At 43.6% G+C, this 26,170-nt stretch overlaps 1 protein-coding gene across 3 annotated transcripts in view; it reads left to right on the top strand.

Annotated features, from left to right (window-relative positions):
- The first annotated feature begins 4,565 nt into the window (after window positions 1-4,565).
- CCDC60 (coiled-coil domain containing 60) overlaps window positions 4,566-26,170 on the top strand; it is a 225,224-nt gene continuing 203,619 nt past the window's right edge. Inside the window, exons 1-3 of one of the 3 annotated variants that reach the window (XM_055550360.1) lie at window positions 4,566-4,674; window positions 5,411-5,563; window positions 6,495-6,588. The gene's annotated coding sequence lies outside the window, so the exon portion shown is untranslated. The other 2 variants (XM_055550361.1, XM_055550359.1) reach the window with 2 other exon arrangements.

The following is a 26,170-nucleotide window of genomic DNA, read 5'->3' as shown; positions in this document are numbered from 1 at the left end:
TAGTTGCTAAGTTGTGTCTGAATGTTTGCAACCCAATGGACTGTAGCCCAGCAGGCTCCTCTGTCCATGGCATTTCCCAGGCAAAAATATGGGAGTGGGTTGCCATTTCCTTCTCCAGGGGATCTTCCCAACCCAGATAGAACCTAGGTGTCCTGCATTGCAGGCAGATTCTTTACCCTCTAAGCTACGAGGGAAGCCCCATCTATTACTACATATGTATCATCTATTACTGCACCAAATCTTACTACTACAGGGGAGTAATAGGAACCCAAGGCTAAAAGCAAAAGTCTTAAACCTGCTTTAATTTCCAAATATTCCCACTCCATTTCCTCCTCCAATTCACGAATATTCTTTTTGGAAATAACTGTTGTTTTCTGAACAGAAAAAGTAATGTATTATCACAGGAGAAAAATTTTGGAACAGAAAAAGCTCAGCGAGTATAGAAATAACTCTCATTTTCTCAGAGGAACACATATCCTTCCAGTCTTTTTTCCCCCCATGCTGTCATAGTCATATCTTTCTTTCCATAAAACATATTGTACCATTTGGTGTCATGGGGGTATGGAAGGGGTGGGCATGTTTTGATCACATAATGGAATATTTGAAATCCTGGGAAACTAGGGGAAAGGTCACCAACCAACTGTCCCCACCTACACACCCGCACCAGACTGGAGCTGCCTGCCAGTTTGGGTATCCTGATCTATTCTCTCTACAGGCTATACCTCCCAGAAGGGGAACCACACCTTTGAAAACTTTCCCCCATAGGACCTTGAAAATATTAACAGTTAGAAGCTTTATGGAGAGATGGGCAGGTTCCTATTAATACTGACAGCTAAGGTTTACTGAGTACTTGCCATATTCCAGGAACCATGTTAAGAGCTTAACCTCCATAAATCCTCAAAACATTTCAAAACCCAGGGACTTCCCTGGCAGTCCAATGGTTAAGACTCAGAGCTGCCAATGCAGGGGGTGCAGGTTCAATCCCTGGTGAGGGAACTAAGATTCCATATGCTATGCGGCATGGCCAAAAGAGAATTTTTTAAAAAATCAGATGGTACTATTATTACCATTTTATAGGAGATAAAATTGAGGCTCAAAGAGGTTGGATAAATAAGCCCAGTGTCACAGAGCTCTTGGGCGGCGGCGGCGGTGGTGGTGGGTGATTTGTGTCCAGGCACATGTAACTCTGCTCCATTACTCTGACGTTACGCTGACCACAGTGCCATCTGGGTTTGGGTCAGAGTTCCAGCCTTCTCTCACTAGCTGGGGACCTTCAGCAACTCACTTAACCTCTCTGAGCCTTAGTTCCCTCGCTTGCGGAAAAAGTATAATAAAACATCTGAGTTTTCGAGAGACAAAAGATATAGAGAGTGCCTGGCTTTGTGTCTGTTAACAGTGGCCACTCCAAAAACGCTAGAGCCTCTCTAACCCTTAATAACAATTCACTGAAAGAATGAAGATTTCCCCTCCTCAGCATGCAGAGGGTTAACTTAGAACCTCAGGCTGTTAGCATTTCTCTGATCTTGGCACTAATTACGTACAGAAATCATTTTGTCTCTGCCATGTCTAATGAAAGCGACTGTACAGAAATGGAATTTATCATGATATGTGTTAGGAGAGTTTTTTTCTTCTTTAAAAGACTATCTCAATTTCCCCCACTTTTCATTTCCCCGTCTCCTTGCCAGATAATCAAATACAAATGTTATATTAACCTCCCAACCACTTCAATTAAAACGCTCACCCAAAATTTGAAAACAATTAAAAAACCCATTATCTCAGATTTAAGGTTCTCTGATTCCATGTCTATTTTCTGCCATGGCATAAACGGCAGGTAACATTATCACAGTAGGTGCCTTCTGGAAAGCATTGCCTCGTTCTCTGCCAGTCAGTCCTGAGGCTGCTCGCCCAGCGCGGGCCTTATTAAAAACCCGCATGCCCTGGTGTACTTTCGTCATGTCCAAATGCATTGAAATAATTGATTGTTTTAATGAGTTTTCCATCTGTCTCATTTTCTTCTGTCTTTCTCTACTCAGGAATGGATTTCAGAGAGAGGGAAGGACAGATCCACTCTTGGGAGGTCATGGGCTGAAAGATGTGAGGGTCCTTGACTTGGATCTATTGCCCTGGGGTTCTGCATTCCGTGATGAAATTAGAAATGGTTCTCCCAAAGAAGAGCATGCCATAAGGTGTGTTAGGAAGCTGTGGTGGCTGCAAAGAACACAAGACCCCTAAAGCTGGGTCAAGAGAAATAATGCTGTAGTCACTCCTTGTGACTTCTGGTTATGTCAAACAACATGTATCGTGTGCCTGTTGTATAGCAAGATACCATGCCAAACAGCAGAGATAGTCTCCAAGGCCTAGTAGATTCAATAAAAGTGTTTTGCAGGGAAGCATATCAACTTTAAAATTTAATTCACCAACCAACCCCACAGAAAGCATATCATGTCTTTAAAAAAAAATGACATTTTTAAAAATTTAACTGGGTTACTCTGAATGTGTGAAATTTGGCAGTCTTGTTATATTTCATGAATTATCAATAAATAAACTGATGTAAAATTAAAAAAAAAATAAAAATAAAAAATAAACGAACAATAACAACCAGCAAACAAAAAACCAAAACGCAAAACACAAAACACCCCCCCGACAAATCCCCAAACTCCTTGGATCAGACACATTCATACACTACTCATGGAAATGTAAATTTTTGCAACCTGCCTGGAGTATAATTTAACAATAACTATCAAAACATTTAAGAGATATACATGCCTATTCACCTAGCAATCAGCCTTCTAATCATTTATGATAAGGGGATAATCACTTATGTGTATAAAGATTTAACTACAGCTGTGTTCTTTGCAACACTTATAAAAGCATAGGGGAAAAAAACATTGGAAAATCTAATTGTCCAATGACAAGGAATTATATAAACTAATGACATATCTTTAGAATGCAATATTATGAAGTCATTTAAAAGCATATTAGAGAAGAAAATAAATTGAAGGAGTAAAAATGAAGACTGTGTTGTTAGTTCCCTCACCGGGGATTGAACCTGCACCCCCTGCATTGGCAGCTCTGAGTCTTAACCACTGGACTGCCAGGGAAGTCCCTGGGTTTTTAAATGTTTTGAGGATTTATGGAGGTTAAGCTCTTAACATGGTTCCTGGAATATGGCAAGTACTCAGTAAACCTTAGCTGTCAGTATTAACAGGAACCTGCCCATCTCTCCATAAAGCTTCTAACTGTTAATATTTTCAAGGTCCTATGGGGGAAAGTTTTCAAAGGTGTGGTTCCCCCTCTGGGAGTTTATAGCCTGTAGAGAGAATAGATCAGGATACCCAAACTGGCAGGCAGCTCCAGTCTGGTGCGGGTGGGTGGGGACAGTTGGTTGGTGACCTTTCCCCTAGTTTCCCAGGATTTCAAATATTCCATTATGTGATCAAAACATACCCACCCCTTCCATAACCCCATCATGAATCTCAAGTTTTTCTTTTTTGTCTTTAGAAAAACGATCCATTTAATCACCTAGAAAAGTATTAGGGGTATTAGACTTCACCTGTAGGCATTGAAGTTGAAGAGCAGGTTTTGACCTTGTTTGGAAAAGTGAGGTTGCCAAGTCTCTAGCCATCATGGAAGGTTTTAGTTTCCTGCATTTGGAGAAACTCTCTGGCAGGGCTTTAGGGAGCAGGCAGTTTGAGGAGCTCCATCTACTCTTTTGGGGACAGAGTGCCCTTATCCAGATTTGAGTGTCTTCTCTCCCCTAAAACTGATGCTGCAGGCAAAGGGTGATTGGGCAGAGTTCTCCAGTTTGTTCCTGTCCTCAGATTCCTTTGCCCACCAGCAACAGTAAGGGTCATTTACGGAGTACTTCCCCTGCATCAAACACTGGCCCCATATGTCCAGCCCTTCTCCACAGCCCCACGGTTACTACCTAGTCTGAGCCACCATCATCTGCCACCCAGATCCTGGCAGTAGCCTCCTAACTGGTCCCTCCACTTCCTGCCCTGCCTTCCAGAGGCTATTCTCAACACAGCAGCCAGAGGAATTGTTAAAACCTAAGTCAGATGAAATGATTTCCCTGTGTGAGATTCTGCAACAGGTCACAGTCTCACTCGGATTAAAAACCAAAATCCTTATGATGCCACGAGGTTCACATGATCCAACACATGAGCCTGTTCTGCCCCCACCTCCCACTGCCGCCCCCTCTACTCACTGTGTTCCTGGACACTGGCTTCCTTTCTATTCCCCAACACACCAGACACATTCCTGCCTCAGGGCCTTTGCACTTGCTGCTCTTTTCCCATTACACACTTCTCCAAAATACACACATGGTTCACTTGTCGCATGTGGTACTATGGTTCAGAATAAAAATGATAATATGTGTGTGTGTGTGTTTACACATATAGGGAGCAGGCAGTTTGAGGAGCTCTATATACTCTTTTGGGGTCAGAGTGGCCTTATCCAGATTTGAATCTTCTCTCTCCTCTGAATTCAAGTGATGAAATCAACAAAGGTGTCTTTTGTTATGTTAATGAGGCAACTTTTGAACCCCACCTACCAATGGAAGCTGGTTGCTGGGAGAGCCAGTCTTGTAATTAGAGGGTTAAAAACTTTCAGTCCCACCCATCAACCTCCGGGGAGAGAGGAGGTGGAGGTTGAATCAATCCCCAACAGCCAGTGAGTCCTGAAGTCATTCCCATGTAATGAGGCCTCCAGAAAAACCCCAAAAGGATGGGGTTGAGAGCTTCCAGACTAGAGAACACACAGAGGTGCTGGGAGGGTGAGGGCACAGATGCTCCTCGCCCTGAGTGTCTCTTCTGCTTGGCAGTTCCTGAGTTGCATCCTTTAATGCCTGTCATTGTTGGCCGACTCTCACCCGGGAGAAGGCCAGCTCCGCAAGGGCAGGGAGTGTGGTCTGATGGTCTGTCTGCTTTTCTGCTCTATTCCCGGTGCCTAGAACAGTGCCTGCCATACCCTAGGTGTGCAGTGAATGTTTGTTGAATGAATAAGTGAATGTATGAGTGAATACAAGAAGTGTGACCGGTTTATCTTCCACAGATGAATGAGGCCTGGCATCCAGGGGTTAAACTTTAACAGGGGTTTAAGTCATCATGAGCCCAGGTGTATAACGTGCCTGGCATACAGTAGGCACTCAGTTCACAGCAGTATTATTGTTGCTGCTGTTGTTGCTCTCAGACTTCTCAGCTCAAAACCTCTCTCCTCCATCTCTGATCCTCCCACATTTCTGGCCCCGTATTCCCAGCCTCCCCATAGTTCTGCAGCGTTGGTTCCCACCAGGTCTCCTCTCCTCCGTTATCCTTCCCTATCCACCCCTTGATTGTTCTCTCTTCCTGCTCCTCAGGGGAGCAGTCAAATCCAGCAGCGTCTGGGACCGCATTCTGTCTCTCCACAGAGTCTGTCTCACTTCCTGGAAAAGCCAATCATCATGAACCACTTCCTCCCTGGACCAAACACCAAAAGCATCCTTGACAACACGCACCAGTTCTGGCTGCCGACAGACCTTTTCAGATGGGACAAGCTTCCAATCAATTCTCATTTCTTCCAGGTGAGAGAGAGAAGCAGTTGGGTGACCCAAGGGGCCCTGTGAACCTCCCACCAGAAATTACTTCAGCTTCTACTTTTCTGCTCAGCTGGGCTGCCAGTTTCTCTGCAAACTCAGTTATTTCTCCAAATGATTCACAGAAACAAACTCTCCCCAAAGGCAGAGGCAGGTCTACTCCTGTGAGCTGGCATCCAGTGCCAGAGTGACATTCACTAAATTAAAAACAAGAAAGAAATGATGGGAATAATAATAATAATAAATTTTTATAAGCACTAACTGGGTGCCAGGCCCTAGACAGATATGATAGCTTATTGAACCATTTCCATAACTCTTTGTGATAGATACATCCCTACATTATAGAGGAGGAAAATTAGGCACAGAAAGGTTAAGTAACTTGCCTAAGATCACACAGCTGAAGAGTGGATAAGCCAGGCTTTCAACTCAGGTCATCTGGCTCCAATTGCTGAATAGATACCATCTGGCCAGACACAGCTGGGTGTTGTGTGTGTGTGTGAACCGATCAGTCGTGTCTGACTTTTTGCAACCCCACGGACTGTGGTCCGCCAGGCTCCTCTGTCCATGTGATTCTCCAGGCAAGAATACTGGAGTGGGCTGCCATTTACAAACAAACAAACAGAAACACAGAGCGTGCCTTGATGGAGCTAATGGTAAACCAGCAGAAGGGGCAGGAAAGCATTAAACGTACAAATCAGAGTCTAGCTACAGGTTGCAACGGTACCAGGAAGGGAATAGAACACGACAGTCCCTTTGGCTTTCCCTTGGAATAAATGCTGAGTTTGGGCTTTCACTGGGGCTGACTGGCACCTTTCAGACCCTATTAGCCAAATGGTTATTGTTTCCTGGGTACCCACTCTGTGCCAGGGGCTCCCTCTAGTCATTACTAAGAAGGAAGTATTTTCATCCCCTCTGACAGATGGGACCCAGAGACTCAAGGAGGCCAAGGGACTCGGTCAACAGACTTGCTTGAGGTCTTCTGATAGTGATGGGCAGAGCTGGGATTGACCACAGTGAGTCCATTCTTTCTTCCATATTAAAGGTCTGATTTCTAATCCTCCACGCTATTGACGTTGTGGGTTGGATAACTGTTTGCTGTGGGCTGTCCTGTGCTTTCTGGGACGTCGGGCAGCATCCCTGGCCTCCACCCACTAGATGCTGGTAGTGCCCACTCTTGCCCCAGTCCTGACAACCAAAAATGTCTCCAGACATTGCACCATGTGCCCTTTGGGAAATAGAGACTCTTTCCTATTTAAAAACCCTTTATAGTAGCAGTAACCCCAGGAGCTCTCCCAAGCTTCTTCACGGCACAGTATTTTAACAGCGATTGTTATTCGGGCCAAGAGGATGCCAGTTGGCCTGGGATTCACTTCTCAACACCCAGGTCCTCCCAACTCTAGCTCTGCAGGGTGTGGCTAATAACACCAGACCCCCCTCAACTCAGAATGTCCTCAGACTTGGGGGCTGCTTTTCTGTTTGTCCATTTCAATCAAGACAAGCACCAGTGTTGGCAGAGCAGATGTTTCCTGTTGGTGCTTTCTGTGTCCTGAGCAGGCGGTCCTGTTAAAACCTTTCAGTGAAGGCTTTTATTCCTGGATATGAGTGATTCAGGGAGGGGGTGGGCAAGGAAGGGGGCTCTGATGTCAAATCCTGGCAGGAGAGGCTTTCTCATCCTAACATCTTCCACGTGCCCTCAAACAAGACAAAGATGTGTCCTTGTTTCGGGCACCTGGTGAAAAGTGTGGCATATGAGAGTTACACATGGAAAGACCTTCAACACTTTACTAGTTGAGTGACTATGAGATGATGGAAAACAGATATATTGGTCTCTGGCCCCCTGGGTTCCTGGCTCCTAAAACCCTCGTAATGTTCTAAGTGATGGGAACACTAGGTGCATTTTCTGTTCTAATGAGGCAATTTTAGGTTGCCACTGGTAACCCAAAAGACCAAGTTGTAATTAGAAGCTTGAAATTTTAAGGCCCTGCCACCTTCTCCAGAGAGAGGAGAGGGGCTGGAAATGTGGTTAATGATTGATCATGCTTACATGATGAAGCTCCACAAAGTCCCAACAGTATGGAATCTGGGGGAGTTTCCAGGTTGGTGAGCACATCCACACACAGTGGAGTGATGCACTCAGCTCCATGGAGACAGATGCTCCCTCGGTCAGGGCCCTCCCGGACCTCGTCAACCCATGTATCTCTTCATCTCTCCGTTATTTTCTATCCTTTATCATATCCTTTATTTTAATATAATTGTTTGGCTGCACCAGGTTTTAGTTGTGGCATCCATTCAGTTCAGTCGCTCAGTCGTGTCCGACTCTTTGTGACCCCATGAACCACAGCACGCCAGGTCTCCCTGTCTATCACCAACTCCTGGAGTTTACCCAAACCCATGTCCATCGAGTCAGTGATGCCATCCAACCATCTCATCCTCTGTCATCCCCTTCTCCTCCTGCCCTCAATCTTTCCCAGCATCAGGGTCTTTCCAAATGAGTCAGCTCTTCACATCAGGTGGCCAAAGTACTGGAGTTTCAGCTTCAACATCAGTCCTTCCAATGAACACCCAGGACTGGTCTCCTTTAGGATGGACTGGTTGGATCTCCTTGCAGTTCAAGGGACTCTCAGGAGTCTTTTCCAACACCACAGTTCAAAAGCATCAATTCTTTGGCGCTCAGCCTTCTTCACAGTCCAGCTCTCACATCCATACATGACTACTGGAAAACCCATAGCCTTGACTAGACAGACCTTTGTTGGCAAAGTAATGTCTCTGCTTTTTAATGTGCTGTCTAGGTTGGTCATAACTTTCCTTCCAAGGAGTAAGTGTCTTTTAATTTCATGGCTGCAATCACCATCTGCAGTGATTTTGGAGCCCAGAAAAATAAAGTCAGCCACTGTTTCCTCATCTATTTGCCATGAAGTGATGAGACCAGATACCATGATCTTAGTTTTCTGAATATTGAGCTTTAAGCCAACTTTTTCACTCTTCTCTTTCACTTTCATCTGTGGCATGCTGGGTCTTAATTTTGGCATGTTAACTCTTAGTTGTGGTATGTGGGATCTAGTTCCTTCACCAGGGATTGCACCCAGGCCTCCTGCATTGGGAGGGCAAAGTCTTAACCACTGGACCACCAAGGAAGTCCCTATCATATCCTTTAATAAGCTGGTAAATGTGTTTCTCTGAGTTCTAGGAGCTGCCTCTAACAAATCAGGGTCATGGGAACCTTTGATTAGCAGCTATGTCTGACAGAGGTTGTGGGTAACCTGAGGACTTACTACTGGGGTAGGAGCAGTGGGTGGGACTGAGCCCTTAACCCATGGGATCGACTCTACTCCAGGTAGATGGTGTTAGAATTGAGACAAATTGTAGTACATCCAGTGGATGTCCTGGAGAATTGCTTGCTGGGAAAAACCCACGCACTTTTGGTGACTAGAAGTGTCGGAAGTGAAGTGTACTGTGTGAGTAATGAAGGATACATCCAGGAGGGAAAGGCTGAGTTGTTCTAATACAGTGACTTTGGAGAAACAGCTGTTAGCTCTTGGAGTCACAGTGCCTTTCTTTGTAAATTAGAAATACTAATATACCTCCTCTGATATTAATAATACAGGGAGCTAAGTGCATTGTAGGTTAGTTTCAGGCTCTGTTGTAGAAACCTGGGGACTTACTTCAATTCATATATAAATGAATTGAAATCCTAGAAAAACCCATGTGATTGGGAAAGTGATAGAGTGATTTGATTTGTGACATGAAGAACTGACTTGCTGACTTTAAACTGAAGTTAACTTGACTTACAAAGGTGTGGGACCAGAAAAAAAAAAAAAACCAGAACTTGCTTCTGTCCAGCTACTTCCTATGATAACACTGAAGGGAATTCCTATTTATCAGGACAATGCCAAGTTCCGTCTCAGTGCCTTTATTATCTGGAGTTTGGGCTCTGTGTTTTGATTGGGCATGGACAGGAAGTTCCTGGCTCAGCTTAATTGTCATGAGTTTTCTTTCTTTTTCTTTTTATTTTTTTGCCAAGAACAGAGCTAGTAGATATGTATGAATGGTAGGAAAATTCTTCAGGTTTCTAGACAAGCTGTTGATGCTATAAAGTTTGAAATAACAACAGCAAAAAAGCCGTGAATTTATGTCGGGTCCCGTGTGTCAGAATGTGTGTGTCATATGAGTGTGACTTGTAACCTCTCCAGTCCATGGTACGATGAACACTGTAAGTTGTTTCTGGAAACCACTCACTCTTTCCCACCAGGAGCACTCACTCACATTTCCCTGTGGGTAACTCCACCCCCACCATCCTTTGCTCTGTTGTTTTTGGTGGAATGGATCCCACCCTCTGTTCTAGAATGGGCTCTGGTTGGCTCAAATCAGTAAATGCCTATATCCATCATCCATTGTGACTGGTTGAGAGGCGGGCACCTGACCCAGTTCACACCAGGAAGATACTAGGAGAGGTTTTTCTGATATTTCTGGGACAGACAGATGTTCTGAAGTCCTCCATCAGGCCTGCCACAGGAATTCATCTGCTCCCATTCTGGGCTTTGTGATTTGAAGATGTGAGAATAGAAAGCCACTATGAGTCAACCTGAGGATGAAGCCAACAAAGCAGCAGAAAGAGTCATATGGAAACAAAGCCAGAGCCTTAACAATAGCATGGACCCCTCGATCCAATCATGCCTCAATCAGAATATTTCAGGGCAATTCAGTTATGTGAGACAATAATCTTACCATCTCCTGCCCCCTGCAATTTTCTTTTTTCCTCAAGCTAGTGTAGGTTGGGTGTTCTGTTGCTGGCAACCATAATATTGCCAACTGCTGCTGCTGCTGCTGCTAAGTCGCTTCAGTCGTGTCCGACTCTGTGCGACCCCATAGACGGCAGCCCACCAGGCTCCCCCGTCCCTGGGATTCTCCAGGCAAGAACACTGGAGTGGGTTGCCATTTCCTTCTCCAATGCATGAAAGTGAAAAGTGAAAATGAAGTCTCTCAGTCGTGTCCGACTCTTAGCGACCCCATGGACTGCAGCCTACCAGGCTCCTCCATCCATGGGATTTTCTAGGCAAGAGTACTGGAGTGGGGTGCCATCACCTTCTCCGAATATTCCCAACTAGTACACTCTATTTTCTCTGCCCTCCTTCTCAGATTTCTAGAATGAAACAAGGTTAAAAATAAAAATAAAAAAGTAAGTGAAAATTATATGTAAAGTGTAAAGCACCATTCCAAATAGATGTGGTGGAAATCAGAACAATTTTTCTTTTTGGCTGTGCTTCATGTCTTGTGGGATCTTAGTTCCCTGATCAGGGATTGAACCTGGGCCCTTGGCTGTGAAAGCAGGGACTCCTAACCATGAAGAAATTCCCCAGAAAAACTATTATCACTGTCTCAAGGACGTCCTAGCTCAGAATAATTCAGTTTTCATCAACTTTAGAATACTTCTTTCCATTCCTCTGAAATACATTAGTTTCATTACATTGAAATTATTAGATCATGCACTGATAATGGTGCTTAATGGGTTGATAGTATTATTCTCCTGTAAATAGATATGTATATAATTAATAAGTATGTTAAGATTCCTTGTATTCACAGGTACAAATTACACCCCAGCCCTCATCAGTGTGAGTCCAATTTGAGTAATCTGAGTGAAAATAGACAGTCCTTAAGAAGATGTGTAGGAGGGCTCAGCATCTTCACTGGCTTCCAGTTGGTAACCCTTGTTTGGAGAAAATAGAAGGCTATGTTCCAGTTCTGCCATTGAACCTCTCTGTGACCATGGACATGTCACTTAACTTCTCTGGTCTCAGCTTCCCCATATATAAAGTGAGGTGGTTAGACTTACCAGAGATGCTTAATTTTTGGTGAACACCTGTGAGAAGCTGCTGACAACTGTGTGTCTTCTCCAGACAAGTGCATTTCTATATTTTATATATGGAATTGTTTACTGTTTATAGCAAAAGGCCCGTCAGTTCAGTTTAGTCACTCAGTCGTGTCTGACTCTTTGTGACTCCATGGATTGCAACACACCAGGCTTCCCTATCCTCTACCAACTCCTGGAGCTTGCTCAAACTCATGTCCATCAAGTCGGTGATGCCGTCCAACCATCTCATCCTCTGTCATCCCCTTCTCCTCCTGCCTTCAATCTTTCCCAGCATCAGGGTCTTTTTCAATGAGTCAGTTCTTTGTGTCAGGTGGCCAAAGTATTGGAGTTTCAGCTTCAGCATCAGTCCTTTCAGTGAATATTCAGGACTGATTTCCTTTAGGATTGACTGGTTGGATCTCCTTGCAGTCCAAGGGACTCTCAAGAGTCTTCTCCAACACCACAGTTCAAAAGCATCAATTCTTTGGCGCTCAGCTTTCTTTATAGTCCAGCTCTCACATCCATACATGGATATTGGAAAAACCATGGAAAACTACTTCATTTGCTTTTCCTTTTTCACCAAGCAAAATAAACCTTAAAAATCCAGATTAAATGACCTCCGAGGGCCTCTTAAACTCTGTATTTTAAGTGTCCATGATTCCATGATTTCTCAGAAGTATCAGGACCATTTTGAGTTTTAGAAAGATTACTTAATTTAAACATGGAAATTCTTTGAGCATGGGTATCAGTGGGGAGAGGTTAAAAGTGGGGAGTCAATGAAGAAGCTATTGTAGTCATACTGGTAAGAGATGACATGGTTCAAAAGAGAATAATAAAAGGGGATGGATTGGAGCCAGGATTGCTGGGAGACAGGGCTTGGTATAAGATTAGATGTAGGGAAGGAATTCCAGGATTCTGGCTGTCACTTAAAATAAGGCATAGCTGTGAATAACAGAAAATCCAAAACTACGGTGACTTATACAAGAAAGAAGACTATTTCTCAGGTGAGAGACGTCTGGAGATAGGCAGTCCAGGGCTATTTGGAAGCTCTTCAATACTTAGAAAACCTGGTTCTTTCTGTCTGTTCTACCATCCTGTCATATGTGTTCTAACCTCAGAGTTCAAAATGGCTGCAGGCATTCCATCCATCACACTTGCATTTCAGAGTATAAGAAGGAGAACAAGTGGAAGTACAAAATGGAGCCCCCTTAAAGAAATTTCCTGGTAACAAAACTTTCACTTTATATCTCTTCAGCTGGAACTCAGTCATGTAGCCACAGCTAGCTGTGGTGAGGCTGGGAAATGTAGTAATATAGTGATTTCCTATGAAGATTGCCCAAGATTCTACTACTAAGAAAGGCGAATGACTATTCAGAGGCAACTAGAAGTTTCTGCCATAGGTTCCATTTATAAAGAGACAAAAGAAGGCGAATGGATGGAGGAGGAGAATCAGATTTAGGGTCGATGGTAATGAATTCACTTTGGGACATGCTGGCTCTGGGTGCCTGGGGGAACAACTATGAGAATTGTCTAACAGGTATTTGAATATACAGCTGGGAAAACTCAAGGAAAAGGCTTGGGCCAGAGCTAAAGATTTGAGAGACACTACATTAAGAGGGACATGTGGAATAAATCATCTCGAATCATCCTTACCATCTTTGAAATCGTTTAAAATCTCCTCACAGCTTTCAAAGATGAAAATTCTTAATGTCATCTACATTTGGAGAAGGAAATGGCACCCCACTCCAGTGTTCTTGCCTGATGAATCCCAGGGATGGGGGAGCCTGGTGGGCTGCCGTCTATGGGGTCGCACAGAGTCAGACACGACTGAAGTGACTTAGCAGCAGCAGCAGCAGCAGCAACACTGATTTTCATATTCTGCACTGACCACCGGTTTCCTCTAATACCACTTCCCCCTCTACTTTGTCAGCCTAGGACATGCACGCCTTTCTTCAAGGGCCTTGTGGGTGCTGGTCAGTCTCACCTGTGCACCTCCACCTCAGGCTCTGACTCTACTATATTACTTCTGTTGACCTTTATAAGCCTTGTAATTTGGGGAGATTGGAATACTTACCCCATTTTACAGATGAATATAACATTGGTTTAAAGGATGAAGGAATATTTCTGGAAAGAAAAAAGTGTTAGTCGCTTAATTATGTCTGATTTTTTGTGACCCCATGAACTGTAGCCTGCCAGCTCCTCTGTCCATGGAATTTTCCAGGCAAGAATACTGGAGTGAGTAGTAATTCGCTTATGTCTAAGGTCACACAACTAGTAAGTGGCAGAATCAGAAATCAAAGCCAAAATCTTACAAGCAGCTGGTACCCTGTTCTCTCCACTAAGCGCACCAGACAGCTACTTTTGGGTGGCTCTCAAGTCTTTTTAACAAGAAAGCACAGACAGAGAGATGGGGGCAGGCGTGGGAGAGCCCCAGACACTCAGAGCGCTGACTCTAGTGGAAGGCTTATTAAATCAGTCTGGACAAAAGCCTGCCCCATCACTCCTCTCCCACCTTTTCTTCCTACTTCCCAGAGGAACTTGATTAATCCATTAGGTTTAACCTCTCTTTAACTTCCTGATTAGTTACATTTATAAACTCCATTTGTTTTTGCTTTCTCATCAAGCCAAACCAACACCCCCAGAAAAAAAAAATAGGGGAATTTTCGGTGCCACTGATTTACTGCAATTTCTGAAAATCAGACCGAACTGAGGAGAGACACGATTGGAATTTCAATTTCTCCCACTCCCATTGCAGGCATCTTTGCTGAGTGGAAGAGAAGTGTAACAGAGAAAAAAGCTCAATAATGGCAGGATCCCAGATTTGACCAAGGTGGCAAAATATCCAGCCTGTTGATAAAACAGATTAATAAATTCTGTAATTTCCATCTTCTGGTTGAGTAATAAAACCACAAAGTAAAAATAACAACAAAACCCAAGAGATTATATGTTTTATGGGCAAAGTAAAATACTTAGAATTATGATATTGGTTCCTTCCTTCCATTCCCTGCCTCCCAATCCCCACAGTCTCTGGTTCAAACAGCAGCTGGAGGGGATGTTTTAAATTAAATTACTTTTTAAATTTTGACAAAAAAGACGTGTACATAGTTAAAAGCCAAATTTTATTATAAAAGTTTTAACAAAATTTCAGCAGTCCCCTCTACTTCCTCATAAAACATCACTCCCCACTTCTGCTCCATCAAAGGAAATACATTCACTTTGGGGGGATGTCTTTTCTGGTATTTATCTCCATATTTTAAGTAATGTACTAATACCATTATCATTTTAATAATTTTATTTATTTTGGGGGTCTCCATTGCTGAGCAGACTTTCTCTCTAGTTGCAGTGCTCATGCTTCTCGTTGCAGTGGGTTCTCTGGTTGCAGAGCATGGGCCCTGGGGTATGTGGGCCTCAGTAGTTGTGGCTCATGGGCTCAGTAGCTGCAGCTCCCAGGCTTTAGAGCACTGGCTTGGGATTTGTGGTGCATGGGCTTCGTTACTCTGCAGCATGTGGTATCTTCCTAGATCAGGGATTGAACCTGTGTCTCCTGCACTGGCAGGTGGATTTTTTTTAACCACTGCACCACTAGGGAAGCCCTAATGCTGTTATTTATTGGGTTGTCAATTGTAAGCATTATCTATTATTTCTATTGCGGAAGATAATTGGTTCTCTTAATGACCCCGCCCCCAGTTTTTCTTTCTTTCTGCCCCCCATATATTTTATAAAATATCTTCCATACAATATCACAATTTTTGTTTAAACTAGTATTTAGTGTTATCATTAGTAGAACTAGATGCCAGTAACACTCTCCTTCTAGCTGTGCCAACAAAAATACTCCAGACATTGCCACATGTGCCCTGGAAACAAAGTCATCCTTGATCAAGAATCTTAGGGTTCCTCTGCATGGCTCCAAAATTTCCCCATAGACTTGGAATGTAGAGCATTCCTTTGCCACTGAAATTGGGGTAACCGAAGGTCACTTTTTTTTAAGACCAAGATATTTTCCCAGGGAAAAAAGTCCCCAAGCAGAGATACATTCATTCCCAGGACTGTGCCAAGCAGTACAATGGAGAAAACAATATCACATATTCCATGCCTTTAATGATATCATGGAGGTCTGTGGGACAGTCAGGGTGGAAGGGAGCAGGAAGACAAGATGGAAACCAGGAATTCCAACCCTGGGTGTGCCCAAGAGCTACCGTGGAAGGAACGTATTATCTGGATGTGATCTGCAAACAGCATTTATTTTAGGATTAATTCTTTCTGTCTGGAGCTACCTAACAAAGTCAGGAGTGGGACACAGGGTTGCTATGTTTTAAGAGAGAGTCTCTCCTGTTGGGTGCAATGGGTAGCACTTGGCATGTGAATGGTGGCTACACTGGAGGAAACCAAGCAGAAAGACAGAAGGTGCAGAGCTTTGCCTCTTTCTCTGCAGCCTCCGTGGCCCCAGACAACAGCCTCTCCAGAGTCTGCCGCTCATCTCAGCCGTTGTGGGCTCCTGGGAGCTCAGCAGAGGCATAGACCTTCCACTGATTAGCCTCAGAGGTGGTGGGGCAGCCCCCAGAGGCTGGAAGCAGAGGAAAGCAGGGAGTGGGGAGGTGGATGGGTCTAATTTTGCGGGAGCTGTTTTCTGTTTACATAAAAATATCTTGAGTAATCAGCAGTGATGAGCAAGTAGAGGAAAGAGCCTGCCTGAGAGTCTGAGGATGTTATGATCAGTTAAATATCATCTTTCAAAGCATTTACAGAGGGGAATTTTAAGGTGGAACTGACTTTAATTTGACAAGACTTGAAGTGCTTTTCCTTGAGGCCCCAAAATACATACATATCTGCCTAGCTCGTCACTAGCTTCACTAAGGGTATGTGTTCTGAAAGTGTTAGTACCTCTATGTTTTTAGAATGAGTTTAAACAAATAAACAAAAAAAAAACTTGTTTAAGTGATGAGGGTGCCAGGTGTTTTTCAAATATTATTTCTAACCTCATGGAAACCCCATAAAGATGGGCAACATCAACTCTACTTCATAGGTAAGGAAACTGAGGCTTTAAGAGGTAAAGCAATCTCTCTAATACATGGACATCACCAGATGGTCAACACCGAAATCAGATTGATTATATTCTTTGCAGCCAAAGATGGAGAAGCTCTATACAGTCAGCAAAAACAAGACCAGGAGCTGACTGTGGCTCAGACAATGAACTCCTTATTGCCAAATTCAGACTTAAAGTGAAGAAAGTAGGGAAAACCACTAGACCATTCAGGTATGACCTAAATCAAATCCCTTATGATTATACAGTGGAAGTGAGAAATAGATTTAAGGGCCTAGATCTGATAGATAGAGTGCCTGATGAACTATGGAATGAGGTTCGTGACATTGTACAGGAGACAGGGATCAAGACCATTCCCATAGAAAAAAAATGCAAAAAAGCAAAATGGCTGTCTGGGGAGGCCTTACAAATAGCTGTGAAAAGAAGAGAAGCAAAAAGCAAAGGAGAAAAGGAAAGATATAAACATCTGAATGCAGAGTTCCAAAGAATAGCAAGAAGAGATAAGAAAGCCTTCTTCAGCGATCAATGCAAAGAAATAGAGAAAAACAACAGAATGGGAAAGACTAGGGATCTCTTCAAGAAAATCAGAGATACCAAAGGAACATTTCATGCAAAGATGAGCTCGATAAAGGACAGAAATTGTATGGACCTAACAGAAGCAGAAGATATTAAGAAGAGATGGCAAGAATACACAGAAGAACTGTACAAAAAAGATCTTCATGACCCAGATAATCACGATGGTGTGATCACTGACCTAGAGCCAGACATCCTGGAATGTGAAGTCAAGTGGGCCTTAGAAAGCATCACTACGAACAAAGCTAGTGGAGGTGATGGAATTCCAGTTGAGCTATTCCAAATCCTGAAAGATGATGCTGTGTAAGTGCTGCACTCAATATGCCAGAAAATTTGGAAAACTCAGCATTGCCACAGGACTGGAAAAGGTCAGTTTTCATTCCAATCCCAAAGAAAGGCAATGCCAAAGAATGCTCAAACTACTGCACAATTGTACTCATCTCACATGCTAGTAAAGTAATGCTCAAAATTCTCCAAGCCAGGCTTCAGCAGTACGTGAACCATGAACTTCCAGATGTTCAAGCTGGTTTTAGAAAAGGCAGAGGAACCAGAGATCAAATTGCCAACATCCGCTGGATCATGGAAAAAGCAAGAGAGTTCCACAAAAACATCTATTTCTGTTTTATTGACTATGCCAAAGCCTTTGACTGTGTGGATCACAATAAACTGTGGAAAATTCTTCAAGAGATGGGAATACCAGAACACCTGATCTGCCTCTTGAGAAATTTGTATGCAGGTCAGGAAGCAACAGTTAGAATTGGACATGGAACAACAGACTGGTTCCAAATAGGAAAAGGAGTTCGTCAAGGCTGTATATTGTCACCCTGCTTATTTAACTTATATGCAGAGTACATCATGAGGAACACTGGACTGGAAGAAACACAAGCTGGAATCAAGATTGCCGGGAGAAATATCAATAACCTCAGATATGCAGATGATACCACCCTTATGGCAGAAAGTGAAGAGGAACTAAAAAGCCTCTTGATGAAAGTGAAAGTAGAGAGTGAAAAAGTTGGCTTAAAGCTCAACATTCAGAAAACGAAGATCATGGCATCCGGTCCCCCCACTTCATGGGAAATAGATGGGGAAACAGTGTCAGACTTTATTTTTCTGGGCTCCAAAATTACTACAGATGGTGACTGCAGCCATGAAATTAAAAGACGCTTACTCCTTGGAAGGAAAGTTATGACCAACCTAGATAGCATATTCAAAAGCAGAGACATTACTTTGCCAACAAAGGTTCATCTAGTCAAGGCTATGGTTTTTCCTGTGGTCGTGTATGGATGTGAGAGTTGGACTGTGAAGAAGGCTGAACGCTGAAGAATTGATGCTTTTGAACTGTGGTGTTGGAGAAGACTCTTGAGAGTCCCTCGGACTGCAAGGAGATCCAACCAGTCCATTCTGAAGGAGATCAGCCCTGGGATTTCTTTGGAAGGAATGATGCTAAAGCTGAAACTCCAGTACTTTGGCCGCCTCATGCGAAGAGTTGACTCATTGGAAAAGTCTCTGATGCTGGGAGGGATTGGGGGCAGGAGGAGAAGGGGACGACAGAGGATGAGATGGCTGGATGGCATCACTGACTCGATGGACGTGAGTCTGGGTGAACTCCAGGAGTTGGTGATGGACAGGGAGGCCTGGCGTGCTGCAATTCATGGGGTCGCAAAGAGTCGGACACAACTGAGCGACTGATCTGATCTGATCTGAATCTCTCTAAGATGACCCAGCTAGATGGGGATATAGGGTCTGTCTTCACAGTTATGCAGAGTTGGTATGACTCTTGTGTTTTGTTTCCAAAGTCAAAGGCAGGATTTGGGTGGGAGCAACAAATTCACCGCTTCCCCCAAAGGATGGAAGCTGGGCTTGATAGAAAGATGTTAAGGTCCCAACCAGACTTTTCCTCCACCTTTACTCCAAAGTAAGGCTGAGCACAGTGATCACCAGGCCCTTCCAAAACTTCTGCAACTGCAGCAGGTTTGGCCATGACCTTGTGGCTAAGGAGAAGCAGATATTCTGAGCAACAGACCCTGGGTGGAGAGCATGTGTATTTTGGAGCCACTTTCAAAATGAGTGACCTTGAGAAGTTACTCAACCTCTCTGAGCTTCAGTTTTCACCTAAGTGATTTGGAGGGGGACATTAAATGGACAATGCAGGATTCAATATGATGGTGTGTTAATATGAATGCTCGGCACAGAGGGTATGCTTATCAAAGTTAGACACCTTCCTGTCCCTTCTCTGTCACCCGTCTCGGGTGAACCCCAGGCTTGGGGTCCCTATCTCTTTTATGCAGTAATACCTGTCCCATGAGGCTGTGCTGTGTTCAGAATCGGTTCAGGTGTGTGAGCTGAGCACAGACACACACACAGCTCATCATAAAAGCACAATAATAAGAATTATTATCATATGTCAGCACCTATGAGAAAAATCATTCAAATTATTATTGATTGAAAATATGCTCCTATCATCCAAAGATAACCTCTATTAACTTTTTCACATATATCCTTACAGATAGAGTAAAAGAGAGAAACCAGACTGCATACAACCTATTTTTCTGCTTTGTCCACTTTACTTCTATACTAGAAATCTCTTTTTGTGTCCACAAACATCCATTGGCTCCTTTACTTGGAAAAACAATGTAAAATTCCTGTGCATTGACAAACCCAAACCCTTGATAGATATTTAAATTTATGTTCCTTTTGCTCCTTTAAAGAAACCAGCCATAAACACCACTGTAACTAAGCCACCACACACATTCTTACTTTTATTCATCCAACAGTTTTAAAGCCCAGAATACAAGCATGCCACAATTAATTTATATATTTATTTGAACCAATATCCTGCTGTTATATGTTTAGATATAACATTTTGACTCCTACAGATGATATTGATATGAATGTCTGGATATCCCATCCTCATATCTTATCTATTTCCCTGGGATAACTTCTAAAGAAGGGGGATGAATGGGGGGAAGAAGGAATTTTTTAAAAAAATATTTATTTGGCTGCGTCGGGTCTTGGTTGTGGCACCCGGAACTTTCATTGCATCACGTGGGATCTTTCGCTGCGGCCTGTGGGCTCTCCGGTTGTGGCACATGGGCTTAACTGCTCCGTGGCATGTGGAAACTTAGGTCCCCAACCAGGGACTGAGCCAGAGTCCTCTGCATTGCAAGGTGGATTCCTAACCACTGGAAGACCAGGCAAGTCCTGTAATTTATATTTTTCAGGCTTTTGTCACACTCAGAAAAATTGTCCCTGGACAGATTTATAGGGTTTTTTTCAACCATCATCTTCCTCAGTCACTTGCATTCATTGAACAAACCCTGACTCAGGAGTCCTGCCCTCTCCCTTCTTGGCACAGTGGCGCCGTGTTGCAGCTGGGCCCTAGCTAGAAATGCAGTGGCCATTCAGCTTTCGGCTATGTGGCCTTGAAGAAATTGCTTCACTTTCCTGGGCTCCCATTCCACCACCTCACCAACATCCAAGCCTACTGCAATGATCACATGGGAAGCGATATTTGAAAGAGCTTTGAGGCCTGAGCAAACAGATGGGACTTATTGCCAACACAAAGGGTATTTCTCATGCAGCATTCTCATTATATTGTTTTTGCACAGAACTTTGTTTACCAGGAGACTCCTTATTAGGTTTTCTTAACTCTCCCCTGCTGTGGTTACCAGGACACGGATCGCATATAATTTCTTACAGAGAAAACAGGCCTAGAGAGACCCTGTGCTTTTCTCTAGACCATATCAACCTCAGGCCTGCCACCCCACCCTTCATCAGTCTGCTCTCTGAGCTGTCTTTCCTTTTCCTAGATTAGCAGCAAAAAATGGCTATTTACCCCCAAAAGATGCACTTGTATGCAGACTGAATCTGATGGTTCTAGCAATTTAAAATGTAAAGGCAATTTACCATTTAGTGTTTAGTAGCTGGATAAAACTCAGTGACCCTTTCTTTCTCGTACCAGAAGATTTGGAATTCTCTCTGAGTGTTGGAGTCTGAGGAGAAGACTGCAGGTTTCTTGAGCTGCTTGTTTCTGTATTCACCAAGGCATTGTCTACTTCAAAAAAAAAAAAAAAAAAGCACAATCTGAAAGTTGAGAATTATGTTTTATTCAGTGGGATTTTCTGAGGACTTAAGCCCAGGAGATAGCCTCTCACATGGCTCAGAGGGACTGCTACAAAGAGACAAAGAGGGATCCAGGATATATAGGAATTTTTGCAATGAAATCTAGGCAGTTGGAGCATCAAAAATTACTGTTAATTAAAGAAAACCAGACATCTCAAGTTAATGGATCTAGTGCTTTTCTGTAGATGGGAAGATGCAGGAGTCTGGGCTCACTGAAATTATTTCTTTGATATGCACCTTAGCTCTCTAAGGCAGTATCCTGGGTTTTTTTTTTTTTTTTCCCATCCTGGATTGCTTCGGCATGCACAATTTGAGTGGTGGCAGTGGCTGCTGGCTTAATGGTCGCCAACATCCTTTGTTTATTGACATGGAGGTGACATTCTTCATCCCCAGCATCTAGTGGCTCCAGATCCCCATGTACTGTGACAAGGAATAAGCTCTAGTCTCAAAGCTTAAAACCTGAATGGCTTTGCTACTTAATAGCTGATCAACTTATCGGTTGCCTACTAGGTGTCAGACACTGCACTAGGGGCTGTGCAGCCTTGGTCAAGTTAGTTCACCTCCCTGAACCTTTGTTTCCTCCACTAGAAATCATCATTCCTACCCAATAGGAGAATAAAAAGAAAATATCCAGAGAAAATCTTGGTCACATAGTGGAGTTTCAATGACAATCTGAATCTGAGCAAGACTCACAGAATGACCTTTCAAATGACAGAGTAACATCTCTTTGTGCAAACATGTAATTGTGCATGGTATGTGGAGGCACCTATGAGAAACACCCCAAAACCTTTGACAAAGGGCAGTATCATCGTCCTCCTAGACTACCACTTCAGTGCATGTGGATAATGTGGCCTTGGTAACTCATGGCACACACTCCTGGGTCCACTTCCCTTGCCCCTGGCAGACATTGCCAATCAAGCACATTGATCTTTGCTGAAATCCTCCTCAAGAAGGAGTTCCAGCCAGCTACAACCAAGAGAACAGGGTTGACTAGTGTGGTGAAACATAGCCAACCTCAGATTAAATTGATCAGAGCACAAGTATTTTAAGTAATCTTCCATGGAGGATTTTCTTCTTGCAGTTGCTAGAACACAATGCCCCTTTAAAGATGATGTTGGAGAAGTGCCATTTCCTCTGTACTGAAGATGTCAAAGCAAGCCTTTCAAGAGGGTTCAGACCTTGTAAAGGGGCCATAGAATAGCTGCTTACAAATGCCGGGGAATGCCAGAAACTCCTTAAGCCAGGAACCACCCACACTTAGCCTGGGTTTTAGTCCCAGCTCAGTCAAAGTGGTCCTTGTTCTCCCTCACACCCCTCCTCCAGAGACTGTGTCCAGTGCAAAGAGAAGCTAGCCTTTCTACTAGATGTTTGACCTTGGACAGGATGCTGAACTTCACTGCCCCTCAGTTTCTTCGACTATAAAATGGGACACCAAACAGTGTCCACTTTACAGACTTGATGAAAACGTTAAGTGAGATGGTCCAGGCAGAGCCCTGGTGCACAGGATGCGCTCAGCAAGCTTAACTTATTATGAGCTCTATTACTAAGCACTTACCAAGTGCTAGGCATCATTGAGCATTATCTTAATCGTGTCTTAAAAACAATCGTATGAGGCAGGTTCGTGTTCAATTTTTTTGAAACTAATTGTTGCGGATTGATTTGTACCAGCATATGGTGTTTGTTGATATAAAGCATTTAATGATGAGTTTGTTTAGTTCTGTGCCCACACTTTCTTTCCTGGGAGTCCTAGCCCAGCACTGCGAGAGCATTACGGTGGGGGATATGACATCCTGTATTTTATGTGGCTTTAAACAAGTGGGACAGCAGTGTTGGGATGCAGTGAGGATTTGAGCCCAGGCTGTTTCGGTGCTGGGGCGCCTTCTTTTGGGTGCCTGTGATGCTCCTACGTGTTCATCTTCTCTGCTTTATGTCCTTGTCACAACAGCAACGCTGAATGTGAATTTCCTGATGTAAGCCCTTCCCACCGGTTACTAGCTATAGGAACTTGGGTCAGTTGTCCAGCTCCCATTTCTTTGTCTTTTTTTTTTTTTAATATTTATTTATTTGGCTGCGTCAGGTCTTACTGAGGCGCTGAATCTCTCGTAGCTTCACACAGACTCTCTAGTTGTGGCACTTGGGTTTAGTTGCTCCAAGGCATGTGGGATCTCAGTTCCCCAACCAGGGATTGAACTTGTATCCCCTGCACTGCAAGGTAGATTCTTAACCACTGGATGACCAGGGAGGCCCCGCCCCATTTCTTTATCTTAATGATAGGAATAATTACCTCTCCTGCACAAGACTGTCATTCGCTCATTTGTTCACTAAATGTTTATTGAGCATCTAATGCCAACTGTGCTATGGGCTGGATATATACCAGAAAACAAAATGGGCTCCACTTCAGAATTCAAGGACTCTCCTCTTGGGGCTTAAATGAGATGATTTATATAAAACTCTTAGCACAAAGCCTGACAAATAAAACATGCTCAATGAAAACTAACATTATGATTACCATTACTATTGTGGCAGAATACTTTGCATAAAATAGGTTTTTGTAGGGAGACAGCATGAGACAAAAATAGAAGGGCACTCATTAATACCCAGTGACTTCAAATGCTAACTTTTTTAAATATGTGCAATAGCAACCTGCCTGATTCCTTATACTTTCAAAGCATTTTTAGGTCTTCTTGTTCTGTTTTTCATCATCCACCCAAGCCAGATGCATGCATGTCTTTAAATTTCCATAAACATACCCTTCTCTGTGGGGATAAATGTATTTTCCCTTAAATGCAGACCCCATGTGTTTGATTTGCCTGGAAAGGTGTGGAAGCCACCCAGACACGGTGCTAATGGGATGTGACAGAACTCACAGCTTCTCCCAGGCCTGTAAGGAAGAATGTTGACGAAGGGGAGCTTAATGAGCTTCCACCCACATTTCAATTATCCTAACAAGCTGCCAAAGGAAGTCCTGTTTGCAATACTGTATTCTGGAAAGTTTTGACAAGCCCAGGAGGAATCTCTCTGGGCTGAACCTGAGAATGTGTGAGGAAGGAAAACAGTCTTCCTCCAAGAGAGATATGTATGGATGACAAGGCCAAGCTGGCCATCAGCTTTGCCACCTGGTACTGGAGAGGGACCTCTGCTCAAAAACAACTCCCTCATTAGTTATCCCAGTGTAATTGTATCAGTCACCTGCTGCCAGTATAACACTGCATAACAAACAATCAGAAAGTGTCAGTGGCATATAATAGCAATTATTTTTAACCACAAGTCAGTGGATCAGCTGGGCATTTCCGATCATTGGAGCAGAGCCCAGTGAGGTTCACACACATCTCTATGGACAGTTTGATGGCTTTGCTGATCTTGGTTGGGTAGTCTCACATGTCTCAGGACAGCTAGGCTGACTCAGCTCTTCTCCATGTGATCTCTCACCCAGGCCACAGATTTGCTCCCAGAGCAGCAGAAGGGTTCCAAAAGAAAAGCCAGATTCCTGAAGGATCACTTGAAAAGGCTCAGGAAGTGTATACTGCTACTTATGCTGCAGCCTATTGGTAAAAGCCTTCCCTGGTGGCTCAGAGGGTAAAGCGTCTGCCTGCAATGCAGGAGACCCGAGTCTGATCCCTGGGTCGGGAAGATCCCTTGGAGAAGGAAATGGCAACCCACTCCAGTATTATTGCCTGAAGAATCCCATGAATGGAGGAGCCTGGTAGGCTACAGTCCACGGGGTCGCAAAGAGTCAGACATGACTGAGCAACTTCACTTTCACTTTCATTGGTAAAAGCAATTACAAGGTTAGTGGAAATTCAAGGTTTGGGAAATAGACTCCATCCTCTGATGAGAGCGGCTCCAAAGTCACATGGCAAAGAGTGTGGATACAGGAAGACCTTTGACTGAGTCCACAACAGTATAAGAATAACAACCACGATTACTGAACAGAAACACTGCAACCTGTTTTATATATTCAAGAGGTTGTTAGGACTTCCATAGTGGTCCAGTGGTTAAGAATCTGCCTGCCAATGCAGGGGACATGAGTTCAATCCCTGCTCTGGGAAGATTCCACATGCTCTGAAGCAATTAAGCCCATGAGCAACTAGGCCCACAGGCTTTAGCAACTACTGAAGCCTGAGCACCTGTGCTTTGCAGCTAAAGAAGCCACTGCCATGAGAAGCCCCCACGTGCTGCAACTAGAGAAAGCCCACAGACAGCAATGAAGACCTTGCTCAACCAATATTAAATAGATTTTAAAATTATTTATTTTTTAAAAAGAGGATGTTAAAGTGGAACGCTTTGGGTCTTGGTTTCAGCTGAGGCCCCCATGAACCAAAAGTAAGATGTGATATTCAAACAGCTGACATTTCAAAGCGAGATGCCAGCCTTACAAAGTTTCCAGGCAAACACAGTTTTGTAAACGTTGATCCAACACCCACCTCCAGAGTATAAAAAAGTTGAAGTTGGAAAATGGGCAGAAGATTTTTTGGAGGAAGTATTCCAAAGTGAAGTGAGTCTCAGTCTCCTTGGGAAGGGAAGAAGCAATTACTCCTGGCCACAAAGTTGGGAGAGATAATTCAGGGAGTCAACTGTTACCAGCTTGTTATGCCTTGCCTGGACTCCTGGTGGTTGGGCATCTGACTCAGACCTGGCAAATGTATGGATTATCATTTTGTGGCTGCAGCCTATCACAGGATGAGAGAAGAAGGTTGCAGTGGAAGCAGGTGCCAAGGATGCACGTGTTTCCCATGAGTTGAGCAGATGTGTAAAGATTCAGCACAAGCTAGAAAGACAAGGAAGAGAACATCAGCCAGATTGAAGACAATCTTTTATAATCACATCTCCAAAGTCACATTCCATCTTTTTACTGGAGTCTATTAATGAGAAGCAAGTCACTAGGTGCAGCCTTAAGGGTAGGGAATCACAAAGGGTATAAATACCAGAGGAGGAAATAACTGCTGGAATGGGTGATGGGGGCAGTGGGGCCGTGGTCATCATAGAGGTTTGTCTACCACATATACTGATT

Source organism: Bubalus kerabau, chromosome 16, assembly GCF_029407905.1.
Source record: "Bubalus kerabau isolate K-KA32 ecotype Philippines breed swamp buffalo chromosome 16, PCC_UOA_SB_1v2, whole genome shotgun sequence".
Taxonomy (NCBI): Eukaryota; Metazoa; Chordata; class Mammalia; order Artiodactyla; family Bovidae; genus Bubalus; species Bubalus kerabau.
The sequence above is the reverse complement of the archived record's forward strand: the minus strand, read 5'-3'. Positions and strand labels throughout refer to the sequence as shown.